This window comes from Pristiophorus japonicus, chromosome 7 (assembly GCF_044704955.1).
Source record: "Pristiophorus japonicus isolate sPriJap1 chromosome 7, sPriJap1.hap1, whole genome shotgun sequence".
NCBI lineage: Eukaryota > Metazoa > Chordata > Chondrichthyes > Pristiophoridae > Pristiophorus > Pristiophorus japonicus.
Window position 1 is genome coordinate 187,594,421 of NC_091983.1, and position 15,110 is coordinate 187,609,530.

Below are 15,110 nucleotides of genomic sequence, written 5' to 3' on the forward strand. Positions count from 1 at the left end.
AACAGGTAGACCATCTGGTGGTAGTGTAATACAGGTTACAAGGGGTTAAATACATAACAGTAGTGATGGATAAGGGTAAGGATACACCAGGAATAAAAGTCCCAAATTGCAGAAAAGCTAACTTTGCTAAGTTGAGAAATGATTTGGCCATAGTGGACTGGAAACAGCTACTTGTGTGTAAATAAGTGCCGGAACAGTGGGAGGCATTCAAGGAGGAGATCCGGGAATAACCATTCTGGAGCCCCCTGGATGTCTAGGGACTTGCAGGGGAGGATAAAGAAAAAAAGGGAAACTTATGTCATATACCGACGACTAAATACTGTAGAATCTCTGGAGGAATATAGGAAGTTTAGAGGTGAAATTAAAAAGGATATTAGGAATGCTAAGAGAGAGCATGAAAAATTCTTGGCAAGTAAAATCAAGGAAAACCCAAAGATGTTTTATAAATATATTAAGAACAAGAGGATAACTAAAGTAAAGGTGGGGCCTATTGGAGACCATAAGGGTAATCTGTGTGTGGAGGCAGAAGATGTGGATATGCTTCTTAATGAATATTTTGTGTCTGTTTTCACAAAGGAAAGGGGCAATGTAGATACTGCTATCGAAGAGGAGTGTGAAATTCTGGACGAAATAGACATAGTGAGAGAGGCGGTATTGGGGGGTTTGGCAGCTTTGAAAGTGGATAAGTCCCCAGGCCCAGATGAAATGCATCCCAGGCTGTTGAGCGAAGCAAGAGAGGCTTTGACCATCATTTTCCAGTCCTCTTTAGATTCAGGCATGATGCCGGAGGACTGGAGGACTGCTAATGTGGTACCCTTGTTTAAGAAGGGAGAAAGAGATAGGCCAAGTAATTACAGGCCTTTCAGCCTAACTTCAGTGGTGGGAAAATTATTGGAAAAAACCTTGACGACAGGATAAATCTACATTTAGAAAGGCAAGGATTAATCAGAGACAGTCAGCACGGATTTGTTAAGGGAAGATCGTGTTTCACTAACCTGATTGAATTTTTCGAGGAGGTAACCAGGAGGGTCGATGAAGGTAGTGCGTACGATGCAGTGTATATGGACTTTAGCAAAGCTTTTGATAAGGTCCCACATGGCAGACTGGTCACGAAGGTAAAAGCCCATGGGATCCAAGGCAAAGTGGCAAGTTGGATCCAAAATTGGCTTAGAGTTAGGAAGCAAAAGGTAATGGTTAATGGATGTTTTTGTGACTGGAAGGATGTTTCCAGTGGGGTTCCACAGGGCTCAGTACTGGGTCCATTGCTTTTTGTGGTATATATCAACGATTTAGATTTGAATATAGGGAGTATGATTAAGAAGTTTGCAGATGACACTAAAATTGGCTGTGTGGTTGATAACGAAGGGGAAAGTCATGGACTGCAGGAGGATATCAACTTATTGGTCAGGTGGCAGAACAGTGGCAAATGGAATTTAATTCGGAGAAATGTGAGGTAATGCACTTGGGGAGGGCTAATAAGGAACATTAGCCACTTAGAAGTGTAGATGAACAAAGGGACCTTGAAGTGCTTGTCCACAGATCCCTGAAAGTAGCAGGCCAGGTGGACAAGGTGGTTAAGAAGGCATACGGAATGCTTGCCTTTATTGGCCGAGGTATAGAATATAAGGTCAGGGAGGTTATGCTTAAATTGTATAATACATTGGTTAGGCCACAGCTGGAACACTGCGTACAGTTCTGGTCGCCGTATTATAGGAAAGACGTGATTGCAATGGAGAGGAGATTTACGAGGATGCTGCCTGGAATGGAGAATCTTAGCTATGAGGACAGATTGGATAGGCTGGGTTTGTTCTCCTTGGAACAGAGGAGGCTGAGGGGAGACCTCATTGAGGTGTATAAAATTTTGAGGGGCCTGGATATAGTGGATAGCACGGGCCTATTGCCCTTGGTGGAGGGATCAATTATGAGGGGGCATAGTTTTAAGGTGGTTGGTGGAAAGTTTAGATGGAATTTGAGGGGAAGCTTTACACAGAGGTTTGTGGGAGTCTGGAACTCTCTGTCTGGAAGGGTGGTGTAGGTAGAAACCCTCACCACATTTAAAAAGTGCTTGGATTTGCACTTGAAATGCCGTAACCTGCAGGGTTATGGACCTAAAGCTGGTAAGTGGGAATGGACTGGATAACCTCTTGTTGGCTGGCGCAAACACGATGGAATCTAATATGGCCAGAGTGATCTCCTGGACTAGTTTCGATCGCCTGGATGGGTCGGAGAGGAATTTTCCCAGATTTTTTTCCCAGTTGGCCTGGGTTTTTATTTGTTTTTTTGCCTATCCCAGGAGATCGCATGGCTCTGGGAAGGGTGGGCTTTAAAATGGTGCGATACATAGGGTATCGCAGTTGTGTGGGGTGGACTGGTTGGGCCGGATGCTCTTTACCTGTTCACCACTGTTCATTGTTCATTGGTTTATATGTAACCTTCAGGGCTGCTGACTGAGGGCCGTGTGGCTCTTTGTCGGCCAACGCGGACACAATGGGCCGAAATGGCATCCTTCTGCGCTGTAAATTTCTATGTTTCTATAACGGAAGTCCTGCATCTCTGGTACCATTCTAGTGAATCTCCTTGTTGGACATCTTTGGGAGTTAAGGGTTAACAGTCGAACTTCTTTGTGTCTTAAAGCAATAGGCTTTCCAGGCTTTCCGATATAAACAGGATGACTTTGCAGTTTCGTAAAAAGAATGCATTGCTTGTTTTCTAAGATGTAAACTGCTTATGTAAGGGAATAAGGGAGCGAAATTGCCCCGTGCCCTGTTTGGGGCGCACAATTTGAATTAAGTGAAAATTTAGCACCTGGCGAGATGGGCAACTAAATGTCCCAGAATTGGGATCTTTGAATTAAATGAATCTGTGGAGCGGTATCGGAGGCGTAATTTGCCTCCACGGGATGGTAGCAGGACGATAGAGGGACGGAAGTGCGGCACGATGCTCAGCACCATGCTGACCACGTCACAATGTCCCTCCCCTTTTAAAGGGGAGGTCCACTGCAAAATCCTTGTGTCCACAGGGCCACCAGTGAGGGTTTCGGCTGGGCCAGCGGCCTGGCACCCAAGAGGGGGTGTGGGTCTGCATGTTGGCGGCCTGGCTGAACCAGCGGCCATCATTGTTTGGCCAACTGCAAAGTCAGCCGACAAAAAAAGATGGTGGCCACGGTGCAAGGCCCTCCACTTTAAGGACGGCCGGGGTGCCCCAGCCACGAAAGCTTCGCGACCCGCGGGCACAAAGGGGTCGGCGCGGGGCGATAAGGAGTCAGTGCGCATGCCGATGACATTTAACTTCATCGGTTGACTACTAACTGCATCGTCGCTAAGGTCTTGATATCCTTCCTAAAGTGTGGTGCCCAGAATTGTCCACAATAATCCAGCTCGGGCCTAACCAGTGATTTATAAATATTTAGCAGAACTTCCTTGCCTTCGTACTCTACCCTTCTATTTATAAAGCCAAGGATCCCATGTGACTTTTTAACCAGCTCTCTCAACTTGTCCTTCCACTTTCAAAGCTCTGTGTATGTTCACCCTCAGGTCTCTGTTCCTGCACCCCCTTTAAAATTGTACTATTTACTTTATATTGCTTCTCCTCATTTTTTCTGCTAAAATGAATCACCATTTGATGCCAACTCCCTTATTAATACAGGGGCATTTTAAGGAAAGCTGGAGATTTCACACAGTCTTTGGCTCCTACCATCCCCTTAGCACAATGGATGTCCCATTTGTAATCTCATGTGTTACATGGATGAAGAGGCAACAGAGGGAGTTAGAAAGTGGAGGAGCCCAGGACCAAGTTGTTTCAAGATTTTACAGTCGGAGTGTGCTGAATGCATTGCTGGGTCCAAATGTTTGAACTTTCAGTATTGAATTTATTTTTTGTATATCTCCTCCTTAATCCTTAGATTTAATTTTTAAAAAAAGATCATCAGTATAACTGAAGCTCTTGTCAATTCCCCATCTATATTTTTAAATTAGAAAGTCAAGTTTGCACATGAGCCATTCATCTGGAAGAACTTTAACACCCAGCAATCAGTTGCAGTATGATATAGAATTTTGAATATTCTTGACTATGATTAAGTGTGACAGACGTATGGTATGACAAACAGGCAATAGGGTGTGACAGACAGGAAATGTGTGTCGAGAACCGTTTGTACAACATCAGTAGCAGATCTCCCAATTGCTGGAATGTGGAAGTGGGAAAGGGGTACTCATCTTCAATGAGAAAATTAAAGAAAATAAGTTTATAAGAGATCTCCCCACAGACAGTGTTTTGTTTGGTCCCTCACAAATAAATAAAAAAACATATTCGGCTGGATTTTCGGGTAGTTTGCGACCGGGTTTTCTCCACAGTGAAAACCCGGTCGTGATCCTCGGTTCCTTGTTTACGGAGGCGCTTGGAAGCACCGCTGGGGAGAGCTGGGCCGGACGTGTAACGACTCGGATTGCGTTACCGTCCGAGTTTCGGCACTCACCCGACCCGTACGCCACACCCCAAAGACCGCCAGGTAAAACCTAGCGGTGCAGCCCTGCCAGTAGCGGTAAGTTGTAAAACTTGAAAAAAAGTTAAGTCAAAGTTTTTAATTTTTTATTTCTTTGCAGCAATTTTTTAGTTAAGGGTCTTGATAATGTTTTTTGAATGATTTTTTTGAATTCCCCCCCCCCCACCTCCCCTCCGCCCAAGGCCACTCACAGTGCTCCTGGCCCCACACTAAAGTTGGCGAGGATCACCCCGAATAGTAGTGCACTGCCTCCCTTTGCGCTTCCTGGCGCAGACCCCAAGTGCCAAAAGTTAGGCCTTAAATCGGTAATGCAGCGAAAACGGTAATTTTCACATATCGCTTACGTTTTCGCCCAAAAACAGAGAAACCCAAAAATCCAGCCCAATTATTGCAATGCTCCCTGCTCGGTGCAGAGCTTTGCTCAATGGAAGTAAGCGTCGCAGAACTGGGTGTGGAATTCAACGTGCCAAATTCGCGGAGGCACCAATTTTCAGATGATTATAGTTGGTAAATACAATACACCTCCAATTTCTGCCAAAACAGGGACTGCACAAACTTGCTCACACCAGTAATGGGGAGTGCTGCACACACCGAATTTTCTGAGGCAAGCCCCTCTCCATTTCCATTGGTAAAGCTGCACAGTGTAGTACAAAGTGTCTGACTCCAAGTCAGAAAACTGGGTGAACCAGAAGCAGTCTGGCAAATGGCTGCTGCTCACACTTAAATGGCATTGGACTATAATTGTTCTGCCAGAAGGGAACTGAGAGTGACACCAGATATTTCACCCTCAGTAACGATGTGTTGGAGTTGTGAATGCAGAAATCAGAGTGAAGGGGTGTAATCCTTTTGGGTAAGATTACAGGGTCAAGCCACAAGGATGGAGGGTAATAAGCAACTGATTGTCATCGACCAGGTCCATCATGTATAGGAATAAATAAGTAACTGGTTCAATGGCATCAGGAGAAATGCTAAGATAAGTGTACGCACTTTTATATACATGCACGCTCTTCCATCATAAAAGGCAGAACCTCAGTGTGAATGTTCAACTACTTTGCTGCTAGTGATATAGGTTGGAAAGCATGCACAGAGCACAGACATTTTCCTAACCTGTGATATATTCTTTATGACATGAAAAACACACACATACGCAGGATGGCTCTACAGGAACTTGTCATCGTGTGACTTGTCACATGATCCTTTTATTGTATTTGCATCAGCAGTTTCATTACCACAATAATCCACTAGGTGGAGCAGTAGTCCACTAGGTGGAGCTCTATTACACTTCTCCCTTCTTAATGAAGAAGTAATCATAACAAAATAATCATCATACATAACTTGCATGGTTATACACAACAAAAGATATTGGGCTAGATTTTCCATTATTTTTGCATGCATAACACCCACTTAACATCCATTTAACACTGAAATGAGGTGTAACGCCCAGATATTGCCCATTTAGCCACAAAATGGAAACTGACACCCAATTACTGCTGAGCGTTACTTTCACCATGAACGTAACACCGGGAAAAAATAATACCGCCCGCCCACTTTTTTTGCGGCGGAATCATCAGAATGGGCGAAACCAACGCCCATAATATTGCCCAGCGTTACTTTCAGCACGTAATTAACACCGAGATTCAATAATACCGACCGCCCACTATTTTTTGTCGTAAAGATCACATTTGCCAAAACTAGTGCCCTGCGTCACTTTCAGCACCGTGCACACATTTCGCCCACAATATCGCTCACCAAAAACACTGCTCTGAAAAAGTTGAACTGTTCTGAGCTAATCACAGCGGTGTGGACGCCATTTTTCAAATCGCAGGTCGCTTCATTGAAAAGGCTGCTTCAACTTCGGGGGAGTTTGGACTGACTCTGGAATTCTTCTCAGCTCAAGTGACCATCTGAACAGACATCTTTTCATACTGTGGATGATTGGGTTTTACTGTAAGGGACTTTTAGTGTGGAAATTTATTGCTTGTGAACAATTGGCATTATACTTTTATTGGAATGGGGCCAGCCATTTCTCAGCCTGCATCAATTACTACGCAGGTGCTGCAGAGTGCAAATGGCACAACGTCTAATCCACAACCCAATCTAAGACGTGCCAGACTAAGGAGGAGGTCCAGACCATACACACCCCTCACTTACAGGGAGAAGCGGTCTTACCTCAACTTATCCGAGAACACCTGCCTTCGGAGACTGCGGTTCCACAAAGTGGTTATCAGTGAAATATGCCAACTATCAGGGCAGGTCTGCAGCCTGCCAGCACTTTCATAGAAACATAGAAACATAGAAAATAGGTGCAGGAGTAGGCCATTTGGCCCTTCGAGCCTGCACCGCCATTCAATGAGTTCATGGCTGAACATGCAACTTCAGTACCCCATTCCTGCTTTCTTACCATACCCCTTGATCCCCCTAGTAGTAAGGACTACATCTAACTCCTTTTTGAATATATTTAGTGAATTGGCCTCAACAACTTTCTGTGGCAGAGAATTCCACAGGTTCACCACTCTCTGGGTGAAGAAGTTTCTCCTCATCTCGGTCCTAAATGGCTTACCTCTTATCCTTAGACTGTGACCCCTGGTTCTGGACTTCCCCAACATTAATAAGAACATAGGAATATGGAACAGGAGTAGGCCATCTAGCCCCTTGAGCCTGCTCCGCCGCCCAACAAGATCATGGCTGATCTGGCCGTGGACTCAGCTCCACTTACCCGCCCGCTCCCCATAACCTTAATTCCCTTATTGGTTAAAAATATTTTTTTTTAAACTTTCAGGACATCACTGTCCGTCGAGGTCAAGGTCACCGCGGCACTGTCGTTCTACATGTCCAGTTCCTTTCAGGTCCTTGCGGTCGACATTTCCCCTCTGTCTCAGCATGTCACACATTGCTGCATTAGACAGGTCACTGATGCCCTGTATGCACGTAGGATGAATTTTATCAGCTTCCCTATGACCACGGAGGCTCAGACTGATAGGGCAGGAGCATTCTACCGCATTGCTAAGTTCCCTAAGGTGCAGGGAGCAATACACTCTACGCACATCGCCATGCGGGCACCTTCTCAGGACCCAGAGGTTTTTCGTAACAGAAAAGGATTTCACTCCCTGAAGGTCCAACTAGTTGTCGACCACAACCAGATAATTATGGCAGTGAATGCCAAATATCCGGGCAGCTTCGATGAGACTCACATCCTGCATGAGAGCTCTGTCTGACATGCTTATCAGTCAGCCACAAGGACAATGCTGGATATTTGGTGACAAACGATATGGCTTAGCCACCTGGCTGATGACAGCCCTGCATGACACCCACATCGAGGCCGAGAAGCGATACAACGAGAGCCATCGAGCCACGTGCAATGTGGTCCAGAAAACAATTAGTGTGTTTAAACAGCGCTTTAGATGCCTGGAGCATTCAGGAGGGGAGCTACAATACAACCCTGATCAGGTAGCTTAATTCATGGTCGTGTGCTCCATGCTGCACAACCTGGCTATCAGGAGGGGGCAAGAATTGCTAGAAGGGACTGATGGTCCACCTCAGGAGAGAGAGGAAGAGGAGGACAAGAGGCTGGATGCTGACCTCGGGCCAGACAATCAGGCTGACTATGCAATCATGCCCTCTCTCCCCTCCAGACCACAGGAAAGGGTCCGTGGTGGCTATATAGCTGCAAAACTCTTACATCAGGAACTCATAAATGAGCGATTTGCCTGAAAGAATGTTGCTGTTATTGACAAAGCTGACATACTGCTGTGTGTGTGTGTAACTCAGACATCAATGGTGGGCATCACCTTGGTGCCAGTTAAAGTTTAAGCTGATTCAAGTTATTATACTCTTTCATGTTGAATCACCAGTGTGTAACGGTCCAGCTATCTGAGACAATGCGCAACAAGGTTATGTTGAATAAAAAACATTTAATACGACCATTGGTCTGAAAACATAAGTATCACGGGCAAAAACACCCCACCCCCACCCCACTTTTTCAAACATTGACATCAATCAAATGGTCAACATGTCCAGCAACACAAATGCAAACCAACAGCATGGCCCCCTCCACCCATACCTTACAACAAATTGCATACGCCGAGAAGGAGATATAACACAAGCATCACCTGCAGACATGTACCTCACTTTCCTTCCCCCCCTCCCCTTCTTCTCCCCACCTCTAACCTTTCCTCTCCCCGCTCCACACCGCCTGGCCGAGGAGCTCCTCAGGCGGTGCCTCATTGGGGGGGATGAAGGCAAAGGCGCTGGTTGCACGGATACGGGAGCGGGGAGTACCGAGGTGGGAACATTCTCGGATCCAGAAGCAGGATCTTGCTCCTGCCTCTCAGGTGTCGTTGGCACTGGAGGTGCGGAACCTAAGGGTGGAGTGCCACGCTCCGGGACCACTGGGAGGCCTGTGCCTCGAGTGTTCCTGGTTATCGCCTCCAGGGCCTCTGCCATCCGCGGAACATACTCCGTCATGGTGCCGGAGATGCCGGCCAACCGTCGGGATATGCCCCCTAATGCATTTAGGATCTGATCACCTATGTCTACAGTCCTCCTGGACAATTGTACCATCTCTCTGCTCTCATCTGGCGCTCATGGACCAGACCTGCCGCGTCCATGCGACCTCCGCGGGGTCGGCGCCATCCTGGGGACATCTGGGGTACCGTGTGGCGAGGTGCTTGAGCCCGGTACCTCCAGAGTGGAGGTGGGAATGGCCGGAGGAGCACTAGATGGCCTTGGGGTCGAATGCCTTCTGGAGCCTGGTGATGCAGACTCCTCAAAGTCGGCGCTCTCACCCGTGGAGAACAGACCCAGCTGATTGATGGGCAAGAATCGGAACTCCTCAACACCAGATGTAAGATCGTTCAGCGAGTCCGGCCCCGCGCCCCCATCTTCTGGCATCTGTGGTCTTGCCTTGGGACGTGCTGCTGGCTGAGCTGCAAAACACAAATGAAGTTATTAGAGGAGCAGGGGGTGTTAGGATCACTAGGTGAGTCCAGCACTACACACAGCATATGCACGATAAAAGCACCACCACTATCAAAATCATCACAGACATCACATTTCATGACCATCAACACATTCTGCATTGCAATAATTCTCATGAGGCCAACATTATTTATAGGACAATTTTAGAAATCATCTATCATATATTATTGTTCGGATATAAGTGGGTGTGGCATCTATTGACTTTACATCATGCATTGTGTATACTTTACTCACGTGGCATCACTTCAGGGTCTGCAGCTGCCTGCGTGGTCATCTGCGGGTTGCTCCCCACGAGTGCGAGCACCCGCTCCTCAAGGTCAGTGAGGTCGCTAGTGACTGGTGGCCCCCCACCCGTTCACCTCTGCTCGGACCTATTCGTCGAGAGCTTCTTCTGTAAAAGGTAACAGGACGACATGGCATGAGATCATTGCGTGATATCATTGCTACGTAATGTCACAGAGACTGATACAATACATAACCAACAGATGTAATCATGATTATTATGATAATTATCATTCTTTACCTAAAGACGTGCACCGTGACCGCAGGCCTTGAGTAAAACATTCCCGGTAAAAGTGAAAGACTTCACATCTGATGATAGTCACTCATGACTTTTACAAATCAAATGATATAAATATATAAATACATGTAAATAAATGTAACACTTACTCTTGCGGATCCAACAAGGTTGTTTCATCGCTTGCAGCATTGGTAGCCCTCACGCACCTCGTTGGTCGCCGACGAGACCACCTCTGTTATCTCGATCCATATCTTCTGGTAGGCCTTTGGGGTGGGCTTCCCACGCCCTCCTTGTGTCAAATCACCCCTGCATGATTGGATCTCCTGCAGGAGGGAGGCATTAGCCTCGTCCGAGAACCTCCTGGCTCTTTTGCATCCTCCTATATGTTCCTCTCCCAGCTCACTGCTCTCGCCAGCGTCAGTCTCCACAGCATGCTGTAGTACCTCCTCCTCTCCCTTCATTATAGGCACCAAATTCAGGAAAATATCTGGCTGGTAACAGCTAAATTTTTTGCACAATTCGCTATAAAGCTCGAAACTCTCCCTCCTTCCTCCAAAAGCAGCCACACCACACTCACACACACCTTCACTCCCTCTCAGCTCCCTCTCTCTCTGTCTCCTCTTATGCACATGTAATGATGACCCTCGACCTCCTGAATCATGGGTATCGAGCGCTGCCATGCCATTGCTAAGGACAGCGACACTTTACGGCAGAAGGTCAGAGAGATTTAACGCTAACACCCATTTCAGATTGTTCGCGGTAACGCCCAATTTTTAAAATGGAGACTGGGGGCTTTGAAAGCCGGTGATCTGAAAACCCATTTTTACTGCCCACGCCGGAAATAACGTCCATTTTTGGGCAATCTGCACAAAAGTGTAAAATCTAGCCCATGGATTTATTTTTCCATATTTACAAATCAAACTTAACCACTGGTTTTCTATTTTGAAGAGGATATTTTTGCTCTCGAACAGAACCTTCCAAACTTGATGTCGAACTTAGACTGCTTCTCGGCTGAGCCTGAGGAGAATCTTTTACATTTGGACTTTCTACAACTTCAGGCTGTTTGTCTCCCTGACTCGGACTCAGACTTAAATTCTGACATTCTCTTGGACTTGTTTCTAATACATCTGATATAGATTTGCTATTGGTACTCTACTTGTAACAAGACTATCTGACTCATCAGAAATAATTGAATCATTTCAGCTTTCAACTCCTTTCACATCTGCAGGTAAAATATGATCAATGTGAACAAACCTAACCTTTCCATGGTCGAACATCTTGACCAGATATGTGTGAGGACCACACATCTTCACTGCTCTTCCTGGTAACCACTTTAACCATTCATGGCGATGGTTCTTCATTCTCAACTTCTGATTCAATTTCACACTACTCGCTCTTGCTCTACCCCTATCATCATTTTCTTTCTGTCTTAATTGCTTCTCTTCCACTGACTGTGCCAAGTTTGACGTTAACAATGAGAACCTGGTTCGTGGCTGTCGTTTGAGAAACAACTCTGCTGGTGTTCTACCAGTAGTATAAGGAGTATTATGATAAGTCATTAGAAAATTTGCCAATTTGTGGTCCAATGACAATTGCTATTTTTTGGGATTTGAATCCAACATTTTCTTGATGAGGGCATAGAAGTTTAGTTTACAGCACGGAAGGAGGCCATTTCGGCCCATCGTGTCCATGCCGGTTTTACAATTTGTACTGTGCGCTCTGCTGCATCATTTGAAGCAGAGTGGTACAGTGGAACCTTGGTATGTTTCACACCATTTCTGCTCATGAACTCTGCTAATTCTTCTGAACAAAATTGCAGCCCATTATCAGACAGAATTTCTTCTGGGAGGCCATATGAAGAAAACAATCCGCAAATTGTCTAGTGTTTTCCACATCAGAAACACCTCTACCCACTTTGAATGACTGTCAATCACAATGAACATTCATTAATGTGCTCTGCCGACAGGTCAAAGATGCTCATTACCATTAAGAGAGAACCAGGTTAGGTAGCAGGCCAGCCACACTATAGCAGCTCTCTGAGTTTCCTGAGATGGCGTTCAACATTTTTTACAGCTGAATGTGCAGAGGCAATGATAATGGCAAGTTTGAAATAATAACAATTCCATCATTCCTCAAGTATGCTCTAATTATTATGATCCTTCAAGAAAGAAAGAAAGAAAGGAGATAAATAAATAAACAAATAAGGCTCCAACCCACAACCTGATAATGCAAAGACAAGCAGAGTACCACCACTAAGCCAAGCTGATCTTCCTGGGTATGCATCTCACAGTGCCCGGTTTCAAAAAGAGAATGATTTCTGAGCATCAAGCTCTGGTGTAGTGTGCTGCAGATGGTGGCTCCAATTGAGTCCACTAACCATATGTCCACAGCTTTGCATGATAGTTCTGCAATACATGTCAGAGGCCTTAAGGCCAGTCTGTGCTTTTCCCACAGATGATCACGCTATGGCAGCCTGGGATATCAGAGTTGCATGAGTTATCTCCTCTGGTTTTGATCAGCTTGGAGATCAAGTAAAGAAAACCATACGGCATTGCTCTACCAATCTCAATGGCACCATTAGTACTGCTATTACACTGTTCATGCCCTCTTCATCGCAGACCACCTACTTCTACCTCTGTAACTTCAGCCGTCTCTAAACCCACCTCAGCCCATCTGCTGCTGAAACCCTCATCCATGCCTTTCTCACCTCCAGGCTCGTTGATTCCAATATTCTCCTGACTGGCCTGCCATCCACCACCCTCTGTAATCTTCAGGTCATCCAAAACTCTGCAGCCTGTATTCTATCATGCACCAGGTCCTTCTCGCCATCAGCTCTCTTGTTGCTGACCTACATTGGCTCTCGGTCCCCCAACGCCTCCAATTTAAAATTCTCATTTTTATGTTTAAATCCTTTCATGGCCTTGCCCCTCCCTATCTCTGTGACCTTCTCCAGCCCTATAACTCTCCGTTCCTCTGGCACTGGCTTATTGTGCATCCCTACCCACCTTGCTGCATTGAGTAAAGCAGAGCAAGGATGAGGAGAGGATACAGAGGCTGAGTGGATAATTCAAAGAGGTAGAGGTAGAGATGAGAATGAGTAGGGGTAGCAACGAGAGTAAAGGGGAGCAGAAAATGGAATAACATAAACCCCACCATAATATGCAGCCTGCCGCAGTCAAAGTCTACTTTCCAACCTGAAAGGAAAGATGAAAAACGGAAAACAACGAGGGAAGCACAAAGGAGCGTTAGGAATAGAGAAGCAACAAATAATGGAAAGATAGAAAATCTGTAGATGAGATTGTAGTATATGTAGGCACCTTTAGTAATGACTCCAGGAGGTAGAGTATGATACTTAAACTGTGTAGACCTGCAGTCCTTTATTAGCAGCTCCTGAGTGAGGACAACAAGCTGTGAGTTCCTTTTTATACTGGGTTACCTGCAGTGTGCAGGTAACCCTTAGGTCTCCAGCAGCAGCACCCTCTGGTGCACAGGTAAGGTGTGTACAGTGTAAGGGTACATTCAGTGTTGTAAAACAGTGTTACAGACATCACACAGTAAACAGGCATGCATACACAACAGAGATAGATGGTAAAACAGCAACTTGAAGACAACAGACAAGAGAGAGAGAAAGCATATTCTCTGACTTACCATGAACAATACCACAGGAAATCCACTGGTGTAGATGTATGTACATAACATCCTTCAGTTGATAATGCTATCATATCCCCGGTCAATTGAAATCAATGGGTAACATTGTTTACAGTAACGGCTGCTATTCTGATTTTCTCCACAAGATGGTGGTTATTCACTACAAAATAATATTACAAGAAGGCCTGTTATTGTCATTTGTTTTACAGGTGCCACTGTAACCTCTCAGCCTGTTGCAACCTGTGATCTATTTCAGAATGTTGATATATTACTTGTGGATCTCAGATGGCACTGCTTGTGGTAAGCGAAAATTTACAGATTCTCTTACCTTTCTCTGTCTTCCTGTTGTTTTGCTTTATTTGTGATTCTCTCCTCTTTCCCCGGTTTATTTGTATTTTCTGTTTTCTCTATCTGTGCTCCAAAGAGTCTCTCTTTTCCTGTTGGGTCTAAGATAATTCATCGTGAGGAAAGAAGTTTGACCATGACTACAATTAAATGATATCTCATTAATGTTTCAGGTTGCATTTCATTTTGATACAGGACTGTACTTAACCAAAAGGAAAATGACCAAGATGAACTTCATTATGTTATTTTCATCATCGGCTCGTTGAAACCAATATCTGTCCATGCAGTGGATTATAAAAGCATGGATATTACAACAACAACTTGCATTTATATAGCACCTTTAGCATAGTAAAAATCATCCCAAGGTGAAGCATTATCAGACAAAGTTTGGCACCGAGCAGCATAAAGAGATATTAGCAGAGGTAACCAAAGGCTGGGTCAAAGAGGTAGGTTTTAATGAGCACTTTAAAAGAGGAGAGAGAGGTGGAGAGGCGAAGAGGTTTAGGCAGGGAATATAGCTCAGGGCCCAAGCAGCTGAAGGCACAGCACCAATGGTGAAGCGATGAAAATCAGGAATATGCAAAAGGCCAGAATTGGGGGAGCACAGAAATCTGAGCGGGTTGAAGGGATGGAGAAGTTTAAAAAGATAGCGAGGGGCAAGGCCATGAAGTCATTTGAACGCAAGGATGAGAATTTTAAAATCGAGGCATAGATGGACCAGAAGCCAATGTCGGTCAGCAAACACAGGGGTGATGGGTGAACGGGTCTTGGTGTGAGTTAACATACAGGCAGCAAAGTTTTGGATGAGTTCAGGTTTATGGAGGGTGCAAGATGGGAGGCCGCCAGGAGAACATTGGAATAGTCGAGTCTGGAGGTACCAAAGGCAGGAATGAGGGTTTCAGCATCAGATGAGTTGATGTAGGGTCAGAGATAGGCAATGTTATGGAGGTGGAAATAGATGGTTTTGGTGATGGAGAGGACATGGGGTAAGACGCTCAGCTCATAATCAAATAGGACATCAAAGTTGCAAATGGCCTGGTTTAGCCTCAGACAGTGGCCAAGGAGGGGGATGGAGTCAGCGGCTAGAAAACGTAGTTTGTGGCAGGGTACAAAGACGGTAGA